We start from the raw sequence: 22383 nt of genomic DNA, 5'->3' as shown, positions 1-22383 counted from the left end.
TAGGGTTGCAAAGTCGGATTTCAAGAAATGGCTGCTTTTTCATATTGGACTTTGATCCCAAAGCTGGGGTTTCGAATTAGGGCTTCAAGCCAGGGTTACAGTTTGAATCTGGGCTTGATCTAATTAGGATTGGACCTTCAATGTGGAATTAGGGCATCAAATTAGGGTTTCAAAATTGTGTTGGGTTTCAAGATGACGGTTTCAAATCATGTTTTGAAAGCAAGTTCACTTTTTAGTCTGCGGATTTTCAAAGATGTGTTCGGGATTCAAAGTCGGGTTTCAAGCTCATTTTGTGACTGCCGTGTCATGAGGAACGCGCGGTTCGGAAAATGCATGGATGGAAGTAATAACCATAAAGAAGCGACTCGTGGTTGGGTGAGGACAAGCGTCACGCACACTAACTCATTTCAACTCCTCCTGACTTCCAGTGCACCTGCGCACCCTCTCTTAACACCCTACCCGTCTGCGCACCCCCCCAGGTGAGGTTACGACCACTCATTACACATGAAAGCAAAGCTGCAGGCGGCCGTCAACAAAGCTGAGATCTTGAAGATCTTCACGCTCCTTTTGTGCCTTTGCATCCGCTCGCCTTCACCGCGGCGTCGAGTCCTTACGCCAGGCGAGGAGTTAAGCAGAAACGCACCCGAAGGCTTGAACGGGGATGCAGCTGTTAAATGCCCTAAATGGCTGACGGTGTTTCGGAGGCAGTACCGAGCCAAACAGAAAAAATAACAAACTTCCATTTAACGAATCGCGTGCAACCCGACCCACTGATAAACCATGGAGAAAAAACAGGGTCTTTGCCGTTTACTTCAAGGTCAAGGAGACTAAGGGCAAGGTGCAGCAAAGTGGAGACACGTCAGCGTCTTGAGCTAAGGGACACGAACAAGTGAGGCTGATGTTAGCAAATGTTGCTGCTTATTTTTCATTTTCTAGTCTTGTATTCTCAAACAATGTGGCAATTTTAGTCAACAGGAGGGCAAAGTGCAGCAAAGTGGAGACTGTGGACTGTAACAATATGCCACCTGGAGCCAAGGGACACCAACAGGCAAGGCTAACTTGAGCCTGCACGTTTATTTATGTATATTTTACTAGCCTTATATGCTCAAAGAATACAGCAATTTTATCCAAGTGGAGATTGAGGACAAAGTGGAGACTGAACTGTAAGACAGCGCTATCTGGAGCTAAGGGACACCAACAGGCAAGGCTAACTTGAGCCTGCACGTTTATTTATGTATATTTTACTAGCCTTATATGCTCAAAAAATACAGCAATTTTATCCAAGTGGAGATTGAGGACAAAGTGGAGACTGAACTGTAAGACAGCGCTATCTGGAGCTAAGGGACACCAACAGGCAAGGCTAACTTGAGTCTGTATGTTCATTATTTTTTTACGAGCTCTGTATTCTCAAACAATAGAGCAATTTTATCCAAGAGGAGACTGAGGGCAAAATGCAGCTAAGTGGAGATTGCGGAGTACAACATTAGAATGTGTGCCTGCATCTTTGCTGTACTAAATATTTCCTGGACTTTATTTGTTGTGTGTGTTTCCACGCTTTCCTGATTCAACATTTGTATGCCGCTTGTGTGTGTGTGTGTGTGTGTGTGTGTGTGTGTGTGTGTGTGTTGAATGTGCGTGCGCGTCGGTGTGTGCGTGTGCGATGCAGGTCACAGGCTGTCAACAATGTCGGGAGATGAGTTCCGCATGAACGCTTCAGCACCTCGCTTTTGGCTGGCCGTCCTTTTTTTTTTTTTTGCCTGCCGTTGGTCTTCGTCTGCACGCGTCTTTGCTCTTCTGTTGATCTTTCGTCTTACGAATGATAAATCACGCTTTCAACATTCATCTCGTGCGGGTTTGCCTTCGCTGTTGCATGCCAAAAGGTGCGATAAAGAGACTATTTTATATCAATAAATATATATATATATATATATATATATATATATATATATATATATATTAGTGTTGTGAAAGTTAAAGCATTAAATAACATTAAATATTTGCTCATGTTACAATATTTGGGTCATTTAAAAAAAAAATATTATGCAAGTTATTAACTGATTAGAGTTTGCAGTGGATCAAAAAGACGTCCTCATAACATTAAATGTCGCAAGAATGAACACATAACGGGTGCCCGTCAAATTTGGCAAGCAAAAATGTTGATAAAAAGCCTTATTAACTCTTTGACTGCCAGACGTTTTCAGAAAAGGGATGCCGTGGGTGCCAGCCGATTTTAAGCATTTTGACTGATCTTTCAAGGTCCATAGAAAATTATGTGTTTGGACTATGGAAACACACATACTACCAAAAACAGATTGGACTCTCATCTTTCGTCAGAAAAAAAAAGTTTGTTTCTACCTTATTCTGTTTTTCAGTAATCAACAATAAAAAATGGTTAGTTTCACCTCTGTTTTGAAACAAACGTCTTTTAACGTCTTTGGCACTCCTCCATAGGATTTTACTAAACGTTATTTAACGTTTTTGGCAGTCAAAGAGTTAATTAAGCGATTCATCGTGATCGTGATGTGCTCAATCTGATTGCAAAATTTCAAAGAATGCCCGCAAACAAGGTGCAAGCTATTAGAATAATATTTTTTTTACAGGATGTGTTCAAGGCTGGGGGTGCACCGACTCTGTCGGGATGTTGAAGGGGGGGGGGCGTGTCTTAAAAAGTCCGGGAAATGAATCGGGGATTACAAAATCAGTGATAGTGATACCAGTGGAGGTACGGGAGAGTAAAATGATCTCTTTTTTTTTTTTTAGGTTAGGAGCAAAGGAGAGGAGGTGCGCAAGGTCAATTTGGATTCTGAAGGGCATGCGTGACTCAAAAAAAAAAAGGCAGATGAAAATCTGGGAGCCATTTTTTAAATATGCGAGTTGGGGGGGGGGGGGGGGCGCCAAGTCAGTAGGGATGTTTAAAGGGGGTGCGCAATTGGAAATGTTTGTAAAATGAACAGATTATTTTCTCCGTGCTCTCTTTCCTACATGGCAATGACGCCGTATGAAACCCACGGTAGGAACACACGCACGCGGCAGGAAAATAACTTTCGCCTCCATCTTTCATTCCCATGTCGCGCACACACACTTGCGTCGCCATTTGTGTGCGTGTGTGTGCGCTTTGTTTTGCGTTGCTGCACTCTGCACGACCACACACACACACACAGACACACACACAGACACACACACACACACACACACACACACACACACACAAAAGACTCAAGCGTGACATGCTCTCACACTTCGCTACATGAAAAGCCGAGCGACAACCACAAAAACAGAACCATTCAGAAACAATATTGATCGATTGGGTATTATTTTGTCCACATGAAAAACCAGCTGGAGTGATACTTGACTGTTTTGGCCACTGGGTGGCAGTAGAGGGCTTTGGGAATGCCGCGTCGATGAGGTACAGTAAAACCTTTCCGTGTGTGTGCGTGAGTGCGCATGTGTGTGTGTGTGTGTGACCAATGGCGAGTGTAAACGTAAATGAAAGCCGTTGTCGCCCTGTGAAATTGAATCTCGAAATGTCCTGTGATGTGGAGTCCACGTACTTTATATATCATCCATCATATTGTACAAAAGCCGGCTTCACTTCCATAACCAAAACGGGTCAATTTAGCAGCATCAAATTGTCCAAGTGTGGTGCGCACTCCTCCTTGGATTCGCTCTTTGGCTCTGATTGATTCACGTTGGCATGACTGAACCTGATGGGGTTTTTTTTTAGGTCCAAAACAAGCTTGATTTTGTTTTGTTTTCCAGGGTGTGCAGGGGGTGCGCCAGTTCTTTTGCGATTCTAATCAGGCAAGCAACAAGTCAAAATACGTTACTTTGATTACGGAATGCGTTTCGTGTGTGTTTAGGGAGAGGGAGTGTACTAACTTTAATAAGTTCTCAAAGGGGGTGCATATCTAAAAAAAAAGAAATTGGGGACGAGGCTAGTATACGGTCAGATTCTTAAACAGGCTTTATTTTGGCATTTTTGACGATCATTAGGAGTTGCGTGTCTTATACTGTAAAAACTTGCTAAAAACTGGAAGAAAGACAAGTCCTAAACCATGGGTTACCAAAGTATAGTACGCGCACACCCCCCCCCCCCCCCCCCCGATTGGTCAATTTCTAGTATGTATGTGCGACGTGGGGCGGCATTTAAGCGACGACTGCCACCGTCCACGTGCATTATTTTGCTTACGTTTGATATGATCTCGTCATTTTAAAAGTCTGCGCTGGGGAGAAGGGGTGCGCCTACTCTTCCGGGGGCGTGCGGCTTAAAAAAAAAAATGAGGGAAGGCAGCTTTAATGACTCATCAACCAGGTTGTGTGGCGCACACACTAGTCTTTTTAATGCTCTATTTTTTCTTTTGTGTGTGCTTTTTTTTTCTTCTATTCTTTGGGGATGTTAGAGGGTGAATAAAAAGGTCTGTCACTTCCACTGTGAGCAAGCGTGTGTGTGTGTGTGTGTGTTTGAGAAAGGTGCTAATGCACATAGGTGTGATTAACACCTCAGCACATGGCCCGACGGTGCGAGCCATACCGCTAAGCGCGCGATGCTCGCCTCCGCATGTGCGCGTCGTGCGTGTAGATACGAGTGTGTATGTAAGCGTGTGCATGCGAGTCCACTGAATGGCGACGCCCTTGACCTTGAACGCACCGTCCAAACTTGAAAGACTCATTAATGAAAATCAATCAATTCAAAATGACTTGAACAAGGCACGACAAGGTCGTATTATCTTGTCTCCATTTTTACATGCGTGGAAAAGAAGACGCTGGACAGCAGAAGTCATTTTTTTTGTCAAAATAATCTGCCGTTTCCCGTAAAATGTCATTAATCTCGCACTTCATGTTATGAGAGTGTAAGATTTCGAAGGACTACCAGAAATGGTCAAAATGACTCAAATGTGAGTTTCAAGCCAAAATGGCCGACCTCCAGTATCTTTTCAAGCGCGGCTGCTTTTTTTTGTGGGTCGAGTCATGATAACACATTTTCCCACCAATTTTTGTGAAAAATAAAAGTTTCTAGTGCTGGATTGTCAAATACTAAAATGCAGCCTAAAATGAAATAAATAGTCACTTCAATCCAAAATGGCTGCTTTCCTGTATACATACAAGCTTAGCTTCCTGAGACTTTTTTGTGGGTCTATTTATGGTAGACATTTCTATCACATTTGATGTTGCTTACGGAAACAGTATACGGAGGCGGAATTTTCAAAAACATTCTCAGGAGAGTTGCTGTACAGTTCGCTCGGTAGGTAAAGTTCACTTTCGGCGGCTTTGCTGTTTTGCGAAAAAAATGTCTGTGCAATTTTGCATGCTTCTTTTTTTTTTTTACAGCAATGTATCTATTTATAAAAGATATGAAGGTTTGAACAATGAAAATGAGCAAGAGAGAAATGTGAGAAAATGCAAACGCCTCAATGAGAAAAGTGTATAAACTGTGTGGTGAGCAGCTTTAGAGCCTTAAAACATTTAGAATAAATGTAAACATAAAGTTAACCACTTTGCGGATTTCATTTATTGCGGGTATTTTTTTCCTCAGCGGAAAACGAGGGAACGCTGTACTTTAAAGCAGGGGTTCCAAAGTCTGGTCCTCGAGATCCCCTATCCAGACAGTTTCCTTCCACCAACACACCTGACCCATGATCAAAATCGTTATCAGGCAAAAGCTTGCTGACGAGCTGAACATTGGATTCAGCTGCGTTGGACGAGGGAGACATGGACCAATTGCTCCTCATGTTAGCAAAATTGCTAAATGAAACACGTTTTGGGTGCTGAATAAAAAATGCAAAGTCTCACACCTCCAAGTTCCTTTCATGTAAATTGATGAACCAACATGTTTTTAACACAAAGGTGTTAAGAGGACATTTAGGGGACGATCCGTGGCTGCATAACATCACATCAGCAACCCCCCCCCCCACGCGCAGTCTCTTCGCCGAGTATTCCGAGAGAAATAATTTGACGCGAGCGGCCCGCTGTAAAAGGGCGCTTGTCACTCGGCGTCCTTGTCAGCTTCGCGTCAGAGTGTAATTAGCAGGCTGGCGACGGACGAGCGTCATTTCACTTTCAGACCAAAACCGAGCCGCTGCGAGGGTGTCATTAATGAGACGACTTCCTCCGTGCGTGCACGGGAATTGGACTTTTGGGAGAGGGCCACGAGTGCCTGCCGGTAATTGCAGGGGAGGGAGAGGGGAAAAGAGCGAGCAACTTGAAATATATATATATATATATATTTTTAAAGAAGAACGAAATAGTCGTTTGCTTAAGAAAGCGCAGCAGTCATGAACTCCCTGAGTGATGAACAACGTGTGTGTGCGCATTTAAAAGCTGTTTAAACACATCCACTGAGAGTGGATCTACTAAACACACAAAACGAAAGCACTCAGAGGCATAACAAGTCCAGGTTAGCCATCTACAATCTTAATAGCTAAAATAATTGGATGGAGATCGTAAATAATCCAGATCCAAATGCCTGCGACAACAAATGGAATTCAGATTATTTTTACATTGTTGCCAAATTTTGGTCGGATTTGGATTAGCTTTACTTTGACTTCATGATTTGTGACACTACAAACACACAGCATGTGGGATTCAAATTGGAAATAATAATTAAAAAAAAAAACATGCCCAAAGATGTCCACTTAAAATGAACCTACAGCTGTCACTTTCTGTAGGTGTAAAAAGCAGGATTGAAGAGGATCGCCTATCAGTCATCTTCAGCAAAAACTATGATGAGCTGAAATACTTCCTCTTTTGACTTTTAGTTAAATGTACAAACTAAATGCTGTGCTGCCATCTAGTGCTTGACAGTGGAATTACACTAAAAAATAATGGGCGGCAGAACAAAATAGAGTCGACCCCCCCACTATTCATGAGAGATCGAGACTGAGCTAGCATGCAAATGGTCAAAATCGGCATAGAATTGACACTCATTGACATGCGATGGGGAGGAAAAAAAAATAGTTTTTTTTTTTTTAAGAGACCCCAAAATCCTCTAGAAAACATTGATAAATATATCTATAAAATGAATGAGTAAATAGGGAAAATATATAAAATAAAATGTAAATACAGTGGTACCTCGGAGTTTGAACATAATTCGTTCCTGTGAGGTACTCAAAGTTCGAATTGTTCAACCTCCGAAACATTTTTTCCCATAGAAAATAATGTAAATGCAATTAATCCATTCCCAAGCTCCCAAAACACAAAATTCCGATTTTAATTTGTCTTTGTTTTTTTTTTACATTTACACCCTGTACAGTAATTATTATAATTTTTTAAAGTATTAAAACAATAAAAAAAATACCTGACCTTTTTTGTTGTGGTGTGATGGCATCAGTGGATGAAAAATGCTACGTTAATGCTAGCTTTAGTTCAGTGCCGAGTTGGTGTATTTGACATTGGACATATTGGTAGACTACTAAGGAGTCCTTGTCTGCTGTTTAGCGTCAGGCACGTTGTTGAACAGCTAAGAGGGGGTCCTCGTGCTGTTATTTACAGAAGTCGTCACGGCAGTTACAACGGCGCGATAATCCCCTTCCTAAATCCGCTGCGGTTCGTACCACAACGTTTTTCGTTGCTGCCATTGGCACTGCTGTCTTTCTTTGGGCCCGCGGTGACGAAAATTGTCGTGGAAAAATCCAAATGCCTCCGGGAGTGTTCACGCGCTCCGACTGGAAATGAGCAGCGTTTCGTCTCGACCAGCGCCACGCGAGCATTCGGCATCGCTCGGCTTCTTTCGGCTTCCCGTTCAAGCTACGTTCCGCTTTGCTTGCTTTGCTTGGGTGTTCAAATTCCGACGACGAGGTCACACTCCCATGCATTTTTGACTCCGATTTTTTTGGTTCACGTCCGATTTGTACGAGTTCCGAGTTGTTTGAACTCAGAGGTTCGACTGTACAGCCACTAGTGACCACGTAGGGGTCGACTGCAAACGTATGAAGTCGACAATAAAAAGGCGAGATTAAAGTGCAACTGCAAACACGGAACCTGCGATGGAGTCGGCTTTAATGCTGCATTCGAAGATGGTCGGAAGTCGGACTTTTCCGAGTTCAAACCAGGAAGTGTGTACGGAACGGCCCCTTGAACTCGGAAATTCCGCTTGCAAAATCGGGGGGGGAAAAAGGACCCCGACTTCACCGACGGACTTCACGTGACGTCACTCACAATGGCGGCCCCTTTGGAAAAAGACCGTCAATGGAAAAACGCAATTCACTCGAGTGTAAAACCAGATAGCTTTCTTCATTCCTAAATACTCGACGTAACGTGACAGGATGCCGCCGTCACCCTGCATGAAATGATACAGTCAGCTACTGAACTGTATGAAATGCTTGTGAAATAAGATAAAAATAAATAAATAAAGCAAAATTGCGAGAAGGCAAGCGTGCTGGAGGTCAAAATGAATTTTGAGGACCAAAATAAAAAACAATAGATCACTATCCGCCATCTTGGTTGTTTACTTTCACCTCGAAGGCTTTCAGGTCGGACAATTCTAATACATCCGACTTGTGACCATCCTCGAATGCAGCATTAGCCCTCGATAAACCAATCCGACGTCGGGAGTCAAAAGTGGCGGGCGTCACGACACGTTGAACTGGCGTCGGACCGCCGTGACATTTGATCGCTCTGATTGGCTGTGACATACGCGGAAAAAAACAGGAAGCCAACTTGCACATTATCACCCTTCGCGTTTGGATGTATAAAGTCTTTCTTGGCAGAAGATCGCTTTTCACATCGGAAGTGAAAGTTTTTGTCTTCAAACATTTGCTCAATCCGAGCCATAATCCTGCTGGAGGGAAAAAAAAATCTCCTATAACAGCTAATGTTTCTTTGATGTTGTCCATGCTTGGATTTCGTTGAGTGAATCAACTTTTATTGATGACATGTCAGGTCCCTCGTGGACTTAAGTGGGCCCTCGGGCCCCCCATATCTGTCTTCATTGGATGGAAAGGACCTGGAAAATGAAATAAAAGCCAAGAAATTCAACATGACATTTTCAGCGTGCGTGTGTGCGTGTGTGCGCGCGCGCGTGTGTGTGTGTAGAAAATAGCTGAAAGTAGGCGGCCAGGCAGCAGATGTTAAATCAGCATGGTGACCTCCGTATTGATTTGGACACGCGTCTTCTGCTGCGTGTTGACATGATGACAAACCGCTGAATGGCTCGCGTGCGCGTACGCACGCACACACACGCGTGCGCGTACGCACACACACGCGTGCGCGTACGCACACACACGCGTGCGCGTACGCACGCACACACACGCGTGCGCGTACGCACACACACGCGTGCGCGTACGCACACACACGCGTGCGCGTACGCACACACGTTTGCCTGCGCGTGTGAGACGGCAGCGAATGGCGTGCAAGTGTCAGATTGCTGACCAGCTTCATACATTTTGATGCCATCTTTGCTCTTCTTCCTGCCGCCCGCCCGCCGCAAACATCGCGTGTGACATCACTCATGCGCGCACACGCACACACGTTGAGACGGGAATTCCTGTTTTTACTTTCAATTGAAAAAGTTATATCACCTTCACGTTGCTCTTTTTGACCGTACTGGGAAAAATCACACCTCATTTTACAACAAAATAAAAAAAGCTTTTTTTGTTTTGGATTGAAAACAAAAATCACCACTACATATATGTACTGCTCATTTTTACGACGCGTGTTAGGGCCACATATAAATATATATATATATATATATATACATATATATATATAAATATATATATATAAATATATAAATAAATATATATAAATATAAATATATATATAAATATATAAATAAATATATATAAATATAAATATATATATATATATATATATATATATAAATATATAAATAAATATATATAAATATAAATATATATATATATATATAAATATATATATAAATATATATATATATATATATATATATATATATATATATATATATAAATAAATATAAATATATATATATATATAAATATATAAATAAATATATATATATAAATATATATATATATATATATATATATATTTTTTTTTTAGAAAACTGACAAATTTGCCACTTCATAAAGTGGCAAACTGACGAGAGAAAAAAAAGGGGCAAATTTGCGAGTTTCTAAAGTGGCAGACATGCGAGAAAAAAAATCTGAAATTTACGAGAAATATACATTGCGTACTATTGGGATGTTTGTGCCAACACTTTTTCGGTCGTGTTTTAAGATGAGGCGATCGCAATTCATTGCTTTAGCAGAGATGAATTACAACATGTAAAGCATTTGCAATTTGAAGCGTTGTTTTCTGCCAGCGACAAAGACGCCTTGCTTTGCGAAGGTCTACACCCTGAGGAGCAAGCATTTAAGTTTATTTGTTCAAATGTATATTTACTTGTACATTTATGTTTCCAGAATTATTATTAACACATTCATAAAAAAATTTTTTTTTTTTACTAAGTTGATGTGTTGAATCTGCTGTTCTCCGCCATTCACTTGCATTGACCTAAAGTATGCTAGCTTGTGATTGGTTAGTGCTAGTCAGCTGATCAGGAAGTGTTGTCGCTCCAGCTGCCGTGTATGACGAGTAAAGTTTAAATTAAGAAGAAATCCGTCTCCATCCTGACTTTTCATTTTATAAACAGCGTTCCATTAACCACCAACAATCCTTACGTTAGCTCCTGGTGGACAAAAGCCGCCACCTCGTCCAGACTATAAGCTACGCTTTGTGTATTTCTCGCAAGTTTCTGAGTTGTTTTCTCCAATATCTGCCACGTTATAAAGTCACAAATTTGCGTCTTTATAAAGTTTTTTCTCGTAATATTAGCCCCCCTCTAAAAAAAAAAAAGAAAAATTGTAAAAGTGGCCCTAATGCGTGGCATTAAAACGCACCGAGTAAAGCCATACGATCATGTTAGCGTCTCCACGCTAGCAAGCTAGCCGCCGACTGGCGAGCTGCAAATGCCTGTCACTTCATCTCCAAAAGGTCAAGTGTTTTGTGTATGCTTCACGACCCACACGGCGTGACCAGCCAATCAAATGTCATCAGCAAGACAGGAAGTGAAATATTGGCGCCCTGCTTAATGACATCACACGACGTCCCGCTTCTCATTTAAAGGCAAAGCGCGAGCAAGACGAATGGATGGACTCGGCGCCCCGGCGCGCCTCGTCGCGACCCGTCGCCTCGACGCGGAGGCTGAATGATCGGACGCTCCGACGGGCTCCCCCCGGCATCGGAGAAATGTACTGACGCAAACACCTTCTCATCATCATCATCATCATCCTCCTCCATCTGGACTCCAGCGCAAAACAAGTCAGCCAGCAAAAAGTCAAATAAAAGTAATAAACGTGAGTGTGCGCGTGTGCAATCATCACTCAGCGCGCCGCTAATGAAAGCGGAGGCCACCGAGATGATCTGCAAATGAGCCAATCAGTCAGCTGGGAAGAAAAGTGAGAATTAATTAGAAGCGATGATGATGATGATGATGATCACGAAGATCAGTCAGTCACAAAAGTTCCATGTTTCACTTTTAAAAGTTGACTGGGTCGGCCCACGCAGCCACGTGCAGCAACAGGAAATCTGCTCGACATGTCGATGATGAGCAGACCCACAAAAAAGAAGCCCGAAATATCATATATCATATACAGGAAGGCGGCCATTTTGCTTTGAATTGGCCACCTGAAGCTGATTTTGATTTCCGGTGGGCCTTCAAACAAACTCATCCTTGAGAAACTCGAACATTTCAACCCTTAACTCCATTTTCAAGCTTGAATAGTTTGGTAGGCATGTCTATAAAGAGGAGACCACAAAAAAAAAGCCAGCCCGGAAAACAAACAGGACGTCAGCCATTTTGCTTTGAAATGGCCGTTTTAAGCTCATCTTTGGCCAGTTCTTGTCATACAGAACTTCAATATTCAAGTGTTTTGAAAAAATGCAACATTTTTCAATGTTCAGCCCCTGAGTCCCGTTTCATTTATCAATTTGAAACTTGCATATCTATTATGAGTAGGCACACAAAAAAAAGTCTCAAAAAGATACGAAAAGTCGGCCATTTTAGTTTGAAGTGGCCATCTTGGGCTCATTTTGGCCATTCTCGTTTGTACTTTAGCCAATCTTGAAGTGTTTTCGAAAATTCAGCCCTGGGGCTCTTTTTACTCGGTCGTCAAATTTCAAATGAGCAGATCCACTAAAAGTTCCCAAAACTCAGCCATTTTGTTTTATTGATTTTTTTTTTTCAACATTTCCAGGGGTCCTTCCAACGCGATGCACACGATTGATGAAAGTCAATTGGGAAAAATGTGACATTTTGTCATTTAGCGCGTGTGGGAGGAGCACGGCGGCAAAGTCTGATGACTCGCCATAAAACAGGAAACTCTCAGAACTCGAGCAACTTTGTGTTAATCGCTCCTGGCTTTGACTATCTGACATCTCAGCCGAGCGTCGCCTGAAAAGACTCTCGTAATCGTTCCTTTCAAACGTGTTAATTAACGCTTCTTCTTCTTTTTTTCCCGCCCGTCTTTTGACAAAGCGGCGAGCGGGATGCGCGTCGGCGCTGCCCTCCCGCTTCCTCTTCCCGCTCGCGTCGCACTCGTTACCCTGGGAATCATCTTCATCATCATCAATTTGTGATGAAGAAGCCAGGTCCTTGTCAGCTATATATATATTGCTCTACCCATCTAGCTGTGACTCATAATGTAATCAGATATTTAGGCATTAAAGAACATATGTGTATGGACACTATTGAAATAAATATATGGTGAGCGTGTCTTATCGTCATTTTTTAATTCCAGTACAAAGACAAACAAAAAAAAGAGGAGAAAAGCAGTGTCGTGGCGCACTAATTGGAAAGTCTAATTGTGGCGATGGCATCTTGCTAATTGAATTAACAGTGAGAGGAGGACAAAAAAAACAAAAAAAAACATGGATGTTCGCTGGTGACATTGAGAGAGAAGAAGAAGGTGAGGATGAGGAGGATGAAGGAGGAGGAAAAAACGATTTCACATACCGGTACATTCATACACGCTGTGCACGAGAGACTGTCAAAATAACAAACTTCAAAATGACTGATCAAGTAACTAGATAAAGAAAATCAAATACAATTACTATCTAATGGACTCACTAACTGACTAACTAACTAAGTAGCGTGACTAGATAACCAGCATAATGTGTTGACTGTCTGACCAACTTGATAATGAACTAAATACTAGGGATGGGCGAGTTCCGCTACCATGTATCGGTATTGGGCCGATACCAGCACAATTTCATGGTCGGTACTCCCGACGGATGTCGATGCTGGTTACATACATGTCAACCCATAAGGTTTGTCCGTATTTCTTACGGATTTTTAAGTGTTGCAAAAGCATACGGGCGTATTTGGAAATGAATACGGATTTAACTGTTTTCATGAAAATAATAATATTATTGCTTACCCTTTTTAAATGTATTTAGTATTTACTGTCGGCTACGTGCTACACGTGTGCATAAGCTCGATTTAAACAACAACCGGTCACAAAATCTCGTCTATCGCGCGAGACTTCTAACAGTTTCCTGACATGCGCAGTTAAGAAATTTGTGTTAGCGCGAAAATTGCGAGTCGTTCGCAAGTGGTTGAGAAAATGGGGGACAGGCCGGCCAAAAAAGCAAGATACTCCGGACGTTTTCGTTCGGAATGGACGGATTTATTTAAGGTAAAGAGTATGCATCATGTTCGCTTTGTTGACGGGACATTAAGGTTGCGGCATCTGGCATTTACGATGTCAAAGAACATTTGAAATCAAAGTTGCACGAGAGAAATGTGAAGCAACAAAAAAGTCAACCGTCCCTGTGATATTTAGAAATCTGTTTTTTCTTTGTGCAATAAAATGTCATTTGGAACAAGATACTGTCAATGTCTTCATATAAGAAAGAAAGTAAGGTAAGATTAATGTTATTGCATGAAACAGCTTTAGTATTGATAAAACTGACATAAGGATTTTTATGGGAAAATAAGGATTTTATGGGTTCGTAATACAGGTGGGACCAAACTAGGGTTGACATGTATGCTGGTACCGCCCCGCTCTTGTGGGGGGGGAACAAAACTTTTGTCCCGTCTCGTTCGTTTCCCGTGTGTTTCCTTATGAGGTAACACTTGTTCATTTCGTTGCACATTACTGATAATAAGTAAGAACTCTTGTTGTGGTTGATTTATGTTTGTAGCTCACTTTGCTGTGTTTAATTGCCTCGTTGTGCTCTTAATTGACTTGTTAACTGTCGGAGCTGCGGTTTCTAAAAATAGAACACGACGTTGCCGTCAGACCTGCAGACGCTAATTATAGCTCTTATACACACTGCATGATATTGGCAATGTAGCTTTTTTGTTTCCCTCTGGCTTTTATGTATACTAATTCCTACACAGAGCAGCCTTCCAAATTAAAAGCATGGATTTCCAAAAGATATACCGTAACTAGCATCACACACTAAACAGCTTGAGGAATTCTTAGCGTGGTAGATTATTGGCGGCCGAGGCTCAACGTGGTAGAGACGTTCGCTCAGTAAGCAGAAGGTCGGCTGTTCGATCCCCGCTCTCCCCAAGTCATGTCGTCGTGTCCTTGGGCAAGGCACTTGACACACATTGACTCCTGTGCAACTCACACAAGGTGTATGGAATGTTTGGTTGGTGGTTGGCGGGGCCGTAGGCGCACACTGGCAGCCGCGCTTCCTTGCGCTTGCCTTCCCCAGGGCAGCTTGTGGCTACTTAAGTAGCTTACCGCCGCCACAGTGTCAATGTGTGAGTGCATGAATTATGAATCCATTCCTCTGTAAAGCGTCTTTGAGTGTCTAGAAATGTAAATCCAGTGCATTATTATTATTATTACTAAATTAGGCTACTTGAAGCCCTACTGTTCAGAATTGAATTATTTGCACTTCACTCACAAAATAAGTCGTGCAAGCACATATTTTGATTGGCACTTTTTTTTCTTCTGGCCACTGGATTATTTGTTTCATTTTATTGTTTTTTTTTATTTTATTTTTTATTTTTTTTATTGTGTGCTCTATGCAAAATGACTTTTTGAGCACATTGAAAATATATAATTGGCATTTATTTCTTTAAATTTTAATGAAATTTGCTATAGTTGGTGAAAAAAAAAAAATCGGTTGTTTTTTTGTGGAAATTTTATGTACTATAAGAACTTGGTATCGGTGAGTACTATTTTAGCTGATTGGCTAACTCACTATCTGATATCTAACTAACTGAGTGACTGATAAAAAGACTAATTAACCGGGTAACCGGTAAAGTGGCTGGCTGATTGATTGACTAACTCTCTGACTAGTGAACTAGGTGGACAATAAATGGACACTTGACCATGAGACTGACTAACTGGTAGAAAACTAGCAAAGGGACTAATTAGCTGATTGACTGGATGACTAAAGTGACAAACTAAGTGACTAGCTAATCAACTCAAATAAATAGTTGGAAAAAAATAAAGAGTGTTTCTAAACATGACACAATGTTGAGGCAAACAAAGACACCGCAAATGATATCAAAAGCTACATTTGCATAGCTTTTACAAAGAAAGTGATCCTGGTGAGGAAAAAAAATGGAAAAAACATTTGCCAGATGAATACAACAAATTATGGAATAAAAAATAAATAAAGTGAATTGAAGAAGCAACTCCAGAGATGCGGACTTGTTATTCGTGCCGGTGACGATCACAAATTCTCTTGTTATTAATCGCAATTGGCAATTTGCCCGACGGGTCGTTCGGCGCAACTCGGCATTAGCGTCAAGAAGGTAAACAGCGAGCGCGAGCACCCGCACGACTTCACAAATGGCCTCTTTTGTCAACAAAATTGGCTGCGGAGAACACAAATTCGCACGCACGCGCGCGCCCTGCAGCGTGCGCAATGAAAACATCTCCTGCCGCGAATGTTAATCAACTATCGAGCTTTTTTTTTTTTGTCCTTTCAAGATCCGCAAAAGATAATAATGACAAGTCGGAGGTTAAAGAGGATATCAACACTTGAAAGCTGCTTCACAAATTGCACTTTTTTTTAGTTTTTTGGTTAATGTCGTTGGAAAAGAAAATGCTGCTTCGTTGATTGACCAAGTTGAGATGTTGGGGCTAATTTAGGGCAGAAAAGACTCCGCCCTGTGCCCGAAGCGCCATCTGCTGGAGATGGTGAGCACTGCAACATATTTATATGTGTGTGTGTGTGTGTTTTATGTTTCATTGTTGGGTGGCACAGATTGCAAAACAAGGGACTGAAAAATGAGACGTTCCCACCAGCAGGCGACAATTGATCAAGCCCAAAACGTTTTTTTTGTTTTTTTTTTTCATTTCCTCATCCTCTTCTCATTGTTTCCATTTCCTCCCTCCATCTTTCTCCACAAGGTCTTCATCCCGCTATCACGCCGTGCTGCACTTTCATCTCTTCCGTCTCCTCCCAGTCAGGGTGAGATTGCAGATGACATTGAACGCGACTAACATTCACGCAGTTCATCTAGAAAAATAAAATAAAATCTGAATTTTATGAGGCCAGGGTAGACTTCAAAGCTGCTCAATGCAGGAAATTGAAATTAATCGCTACTGCCACCTGTGGCCAACAAATGAAACTGCACATTCCCTTATTCACTGCACACACACACACCCAATGTGCAGGAAATTCAAACCCGAATCCAGTCTGAAAACTATTGGCCAGAGGCTTGCGGGAGGACCCTTTGTGAGCAGATAAAGTGTTCACCGACAAATTAGAAGATGTTTCGGACATAAATGCTTATGCTGACTGACAATTTTATGATGACATCATCATCATCATCATCATCGTCGTCGTCGCCTTCTTCCTTCTCACACTCCTCCTCTTCTTTTTCTTCTTTCTTTCTTCTTTTTCTTTTTTCTTCTTTGTTTTTTCTTTTTCTTTTTCTAGTTTGTCTTCATCATTGCCATCATTGTAATTTGTCATTACTAAAACTTTGACAATTGAGTTCATTACGATGTCTTCTTCCCACCATTTATTTCTTATTTGTGTCCTTTAGCTTCATATTGGCAACGCTACTTAGCGTGACATCACAATAAAACACACACAAGTCAAACTAAAAACAGCATTTTGAAAACGATGTCACGCTCTGCACGAGATGGGATTAAACCTACAGTATGAAATGTGTGTGCGTGCTTTTGTTTACTGGCCTGCATATTATCTGTCAGGTGCACATTTTTTTGCGAGCGCGCGTCCCAGGTGTGGCGGATGCGGCGTGAACGCTAGCGGCGGTCGCTAGCGGCGGTCGCTATGCTAATCAAGCTCATTTACATCACAACACGCACGCGTTTGGCTAGAGGCGACATTGCATAGTGCAGACGCACAGCACAGAATGCAAGTTCACATTTAACACCGATGGAAAGTGTACAATTGTTTGCAGTTACAAAGAGGTCATAATAGGTTTGGGAAACGAGCCACATGCTGCTTCACCTAAGACATGACATATAAATATATATAAATATATATATATATATATATATATATATATATATATATATATATATATAAAAAACTTTTATTGTAGTAGAATGATATTATAATGTTACAATTAATTTCAAAGATGAAGACTCCATTTTGAATTTCATCCATTTTGAGCTTTTACTTTGATGGAGTCGTACGTTTTAAATTTTGAGTACCTCAGAAGAGTAAATAATGAATCACGATAGTATGACTGTAGACATCCATTAGCATCCCCAAAATAAAAAGCAGTCTATATTTATTCAGGAATGTTTATTTAAAACACACACACACAATGTCAAATTATTGTCAGTGTCGTCAAAACCAAGACAAGGACATCAGAAATTAATCACAACCACATTATTTTTTTTTTTTTAAGCATTCAATGCAACTTTGCTGCTAAAAGGAAATAATAACAAAGTCAAGAAGTACAAAGCACGTGAAGAAATAATCCGACCTGACCAAGTTTGAGCAAAAGTGAACTTTTTGCCGCGCCTGACGTTTGATGAGCGCCATCAAGTTTGCCGCTCGCAGCGGGAATTCCTCAAATAAATAAATCAACGCAATGACATCCAAATCAAGACGCAGGTACGAGCTTTCCATTTCCTGTCATCGCGTCGCTTTCACTTGCATCCCAAAGTTCTGCGTGCACATTCGCTCGCGCGTGCGTGCGTGCGTGTTTAAGGCTGCGCAGGTGTGTCGTACGGGGGGGGGGGGGGGGGGGGCTTTGCCGAGTCAGCAGAAAAAGAATTAAGATGTGGTCACACACGCACGCGCCTGGGAGGGAAATAGGATTAGATGAAGCTCAAGTTATTACAGGAAAGTGTTTTTGTTGCTCTGCACTCTCACAGGTCACACTGTCCTGTGTGTGTGCGTGCGTGTGTGTGTGTGTGTGCGTGTGTGTGCGTGTGTGTCCTTGCCTAAGTGACATTTTGTGCATTTTGTGACGATCTTCCCGTGTTGTGCTTTCAGAGTCACTGACGTCATTCGCACTCTCGCACCCACTTTTCAGGTCCCAAAGAAAACAAATTTGAAATGTTGTTGATTTGATATTTTGCGCGAGCAGTGCACATTTCCAATGCGCAGGGGGCCTCCATTTTGAATTTCGACTGTGTAGTATTTCATTTGAATTTTGAGTGTGCAGGATGAACATTGAATTTTAAAAGTGTGGCGTCTCTTTTAAAATGTTCTGTGTTGAACCCATTTGGACCCTGTAGGGGGCATTTTAAATTTCAACTGTGCGGTGTCACAATTGAATTTTGTGTGTGCAGGATACAATTTGAAAAGTAACCTGCATGGGATGAATTTTGAATTTGGCGCGCGCGGGGACCGTTTTGAATTTCAAGTGACAACAACACAGTCGCGCTAATTTGAAATGAGCTTGAAGAGGCCATTTCTTGTCCATTTAGAATTTGGGAGTGTTTATGTTTAGAAAACATAAACATCAATAGAAAAAAATACACAAAATCAATAGAAAAAAATACACAAAAATATTAGCTGAAGTTAGTAAAATTTTAATCCTAATTAATCGCATGACTTCAATCGTTAACTCACGATTCATCGCAAATTTTGTACCTATTCTAAATGTACAATAAAAGTTTTCATACTCTTGTTAACATAAAAGTTGAAAACAAATCTTAAACTAATAGAAAAATGGCTGCATCTTTTAGACATTGATACAGTAATTTCATAATTCATAAAGTTGAATTAAAAAAATGAAAAAGATGTACTGTAAAAAAACAAGTGTGATATTGATTTGTGTTGAGGTCATTTTTCTGCCACTAGATGGCATCATTGCATTTGTAAGACATAGGTAACAGCTCAGTGCATTTTTCTTTTCCTTTTAAGAGTGATCTCATCTTTAACATGAAGTCACATTTTTACAATTATAAAATACAACTTGAGCCCAGTCTCCACAAATATATATTTTAAATATATTTATTATGACTAAATGTTGGCGTGGACGCGTCCGCTGTGTTACGACTGGAATTCCCCCATTACAAGCTCTCCAAGGAAGGGGCGGTCATTAATCGCGCGTTAACATTTGTTTGTGGCGTTAAAGGAACTTTAGATGAACTCAAAATCAACGCACTCATTTTGACACCCTTCGTAAATATTCTTCAAATGTGCTCAACACGGCACCGACCCACTCGCATCTCATCACTTGTGAGTAACGAGATGACCCGCCTCACATTCCGATACGTCAACTTTGCCTCGTCAAGTATTCGTTTTTAATAGCGTAACGAGGCTCGTTAGCGTTGTTGGGTCACGGCTAATTAAGCAACTGACGAGCGGATGACGTCACTTGTCGTCAAATACCAAACAAACGTCTCCGGCGTTGGTCAGCGGCGCCATGACCTCCGCCAAGGCCAAAGTGGTGACAACGAAGTGGGTGGACGCCCTTTGCCCCTCCCTCTTCTGTGTAAAAAGCCGGCGTGTATGCTTGGTGGAGGTAATGCAATCATGACAGTAAATTAGGAAGCGCTGCTCACATCAATATGTTGGAGGCGTCCATTTAGTCACGCTTAAACGAAAATGGAGTTGGAAATTCAAGCGACTACGCTTTTTTCTCTCTAGCTTACTGGGGCTCGAACCTCTACCCTTAACAGGGGACACGTTTCTTTTGTGGGGACATTTTGTCATGTCCCCACGAGAAAAGAAATGCAAACATAAGCTTCTTTCAGCCCATTAGTGTGTGTGTGTGCGTGTGTGTGTGTGTGTACATGTGTGTGTGTGTGTGTGTGTGTGTGTGTAGGCCCTAATTTGATGTCTAAATAAGTGGTCGCTGCCTTGCGGGGCTTTCCTGGCAATACATCACGACGGCAACAATGGAGGCACCGGCACGGCGGTCCCCGGGGGAGCCGCCGCTTGGCTACTCACGCACGGCCTTGTGGGAAATGCGAAGAACGCTAAATGACACACACGCACGCACGCACGCACACACAAGGTGCGTGTTTTGGTCTTTTTGTCATTAGTGTGTAAGGAAGCCGGCGCGAGTCGTCCCCACAAGAGCGAGCGAGCGAGCGAGCGCGCTCATGAATAATTCAAGTCTCCTTCATGTCAGCGTAAGTGACACCAACAGGAGACATTTAAGTACATACGCACACACTCCACGTTGTAATGAAATGTAATCGAGTAAAGTTGGTAGAAATGGATACATCCGCCTTGTCAACGCTAACTCGAAGGCTCGTTTGGGGATTTCATGACACGGGAAGTTCAAAGATAGAATTACATTTGCCCGGCGTCATTGTTTTCAATGACGTTGATCATTTGCGCCACATTTCGCCGCTCAAACGGAGAAGAAAGTCGAACTGGTTACAGCACGATAAAAAGTGAAAAAAAATCCAACGATATTTTTCTTCAAAAAGTCAGCCTGCAATTCACAAATTTGCAGATTCGTTTTGGGAATTCACGGAGAGTCTTGTTTGCTATAAATGGCTGCACATGACTGTGACTACGTTGACACGGCGCGGCGCATCCAAGTCGGGACTACAGAGACCAGCATGCTTTGCCAATCAAATAAGCCAAGAAGAAGAAGAAGAAGAAGAAAATAGCACAGCCAAAAACATTGCCCCGATCGATGGAGATATTCCGAATGCGTTCATGTGAGCAAGAATCCTGGTTATGAAAGAAGTAACCCAGGGTTCTTATTCGGGATTTTAAAAATACCAATAAGAGCATAGTCGGGTTATTGTGGCCTTACAAAAGCCGAATATTGGCAATATTCGGCTTTTAAAGGTTTTTTTGCCTGCATGTAAACGTAGTGATTGGTGTTAAGGATGAAGCAGAGGAAAGCATCCATTTTGGTCCATCTCAGGGGGCCGCCATTTTGTCATGTAGCGCCCCCTGCAGTCACTTGAAGTTGACGTCACGACTGCCCTCGGGCTCGCATTGTCAACATCTCCACTCAGGTGTTTTCGGGCTTTGCACAACGCTTTTAATTCGTTTGAAATACTTCCACTATTTTAGAATTTTTATTTTGTCTAATAGTTTAGATTCCCTCCTAGTATTTCAGTCTAAATTGGTTTCTAATATTTTATGTAAAAACATATTAATTTTTGTCTTTATCCCCCCTAATATTTTTTTTAAATTTCTTCCAATTACTCATTAAAATAATAATTACTCTACTATTTTAAAGTAACTATTTAAACAAAGGTTGACGTATTTTCCAATCCTTTTATATTTTTGTATTTGGCCAATTCCATTTTATTTGTCCCTGGTATTTAAAGTCAAAACTCTTCTCTCTTCCAAGAAATATTTGTAGTTTATTTTTAATATTGTTATATTTGATAAATCCAATAGATTTAGTTATCATTTCTGTATTTTTCCTAATATTTTTTTTATTTGTAGATTTTTTGGGGGTGTCCCGTTGGCTCTTCGTAACATTGTGTACTTAATATTTTGATCGATTGAACTGTTTGAATTTTGCTCATCAACTCAAAGTCCCCACTGTCTCTTTTCTTCTTCTTTATCATCCTCTTTTTCGTCTTCTTCTCCTCCTCTGCTTTGTTTAACGTTCAATCGGCGCCGTTGGTCCGGCGATCAATTAGCGTGCTGGGAAATCAATTAAGGCTGCCGGCAGGCAAAGCAGCTATTTATAAAAAAAAAGAAAGGCTGATGGCGTTCATTAGCGTTTTAACACGCGTAATGGACACGTAATGAAGACAGAATGAAGAGGTACGAGCGCCCAGACGGCGTTGACGCTCCTCGGAGACGTTCGTCGGGCGCGAGCGCTTCGTCTCCGTAGCAAACCTTCCAAAACGGGTGCGTCGGCAGGAAATGACTGTCATGCGCTTCGAGTCCATTTGGAAAAAAAAACAACTCAATCTACTTCAGTCATGTAACTTTTCTTGTCAGAGGTCAAATTTTTGCTGAGGTCATCAGCAGATTTTCATACACGGCAGCTGCAATTTGTGATCTCGTTTGGCTGCAAATCTCACCATACGT

General features: G+C 41.6%; 1 long non-coding RNA gene across 1 annotated transcript in view; it reads right to left on the bottom strand.

Moving 5' to 3' along the window:
- Nucleotides 1–7269: 7269 nt before the first annotated feature.
- The window catches only part of LOC144048966 (uncharacterized), an 85458-nt gene continuing 70344 nt past the window's right edge, over nt 7270–22383 (bottom strand). The window contains exon 3 of the long non-coding RNA XR_013293461.1: nt 7270–8941. This is a non-coding gene — a long non-coding RNA (uncharacterized LOC144048966). The remainder of the gene's footprint in view (nt 8942–22383) is intronic.

This window comes from Vanacampus margaritifer, chromosome 3, assembly GCF_051991255.1.
Source record: "Vanacampus margaritifer isolate UIUO_Vmar chromosome 3, RoL_Vmar_1.0, whole genome shotgun sequence".
NCBI lineage: Eukaryota > Metazoa > Chordata > Actinopteri > Syngnathiformes > Syngnathidae > Vanacampus > Vanacampus margaritifer.
This window is presented reverse-complemented; position numbering and strand designations above follow the sequence as displayed.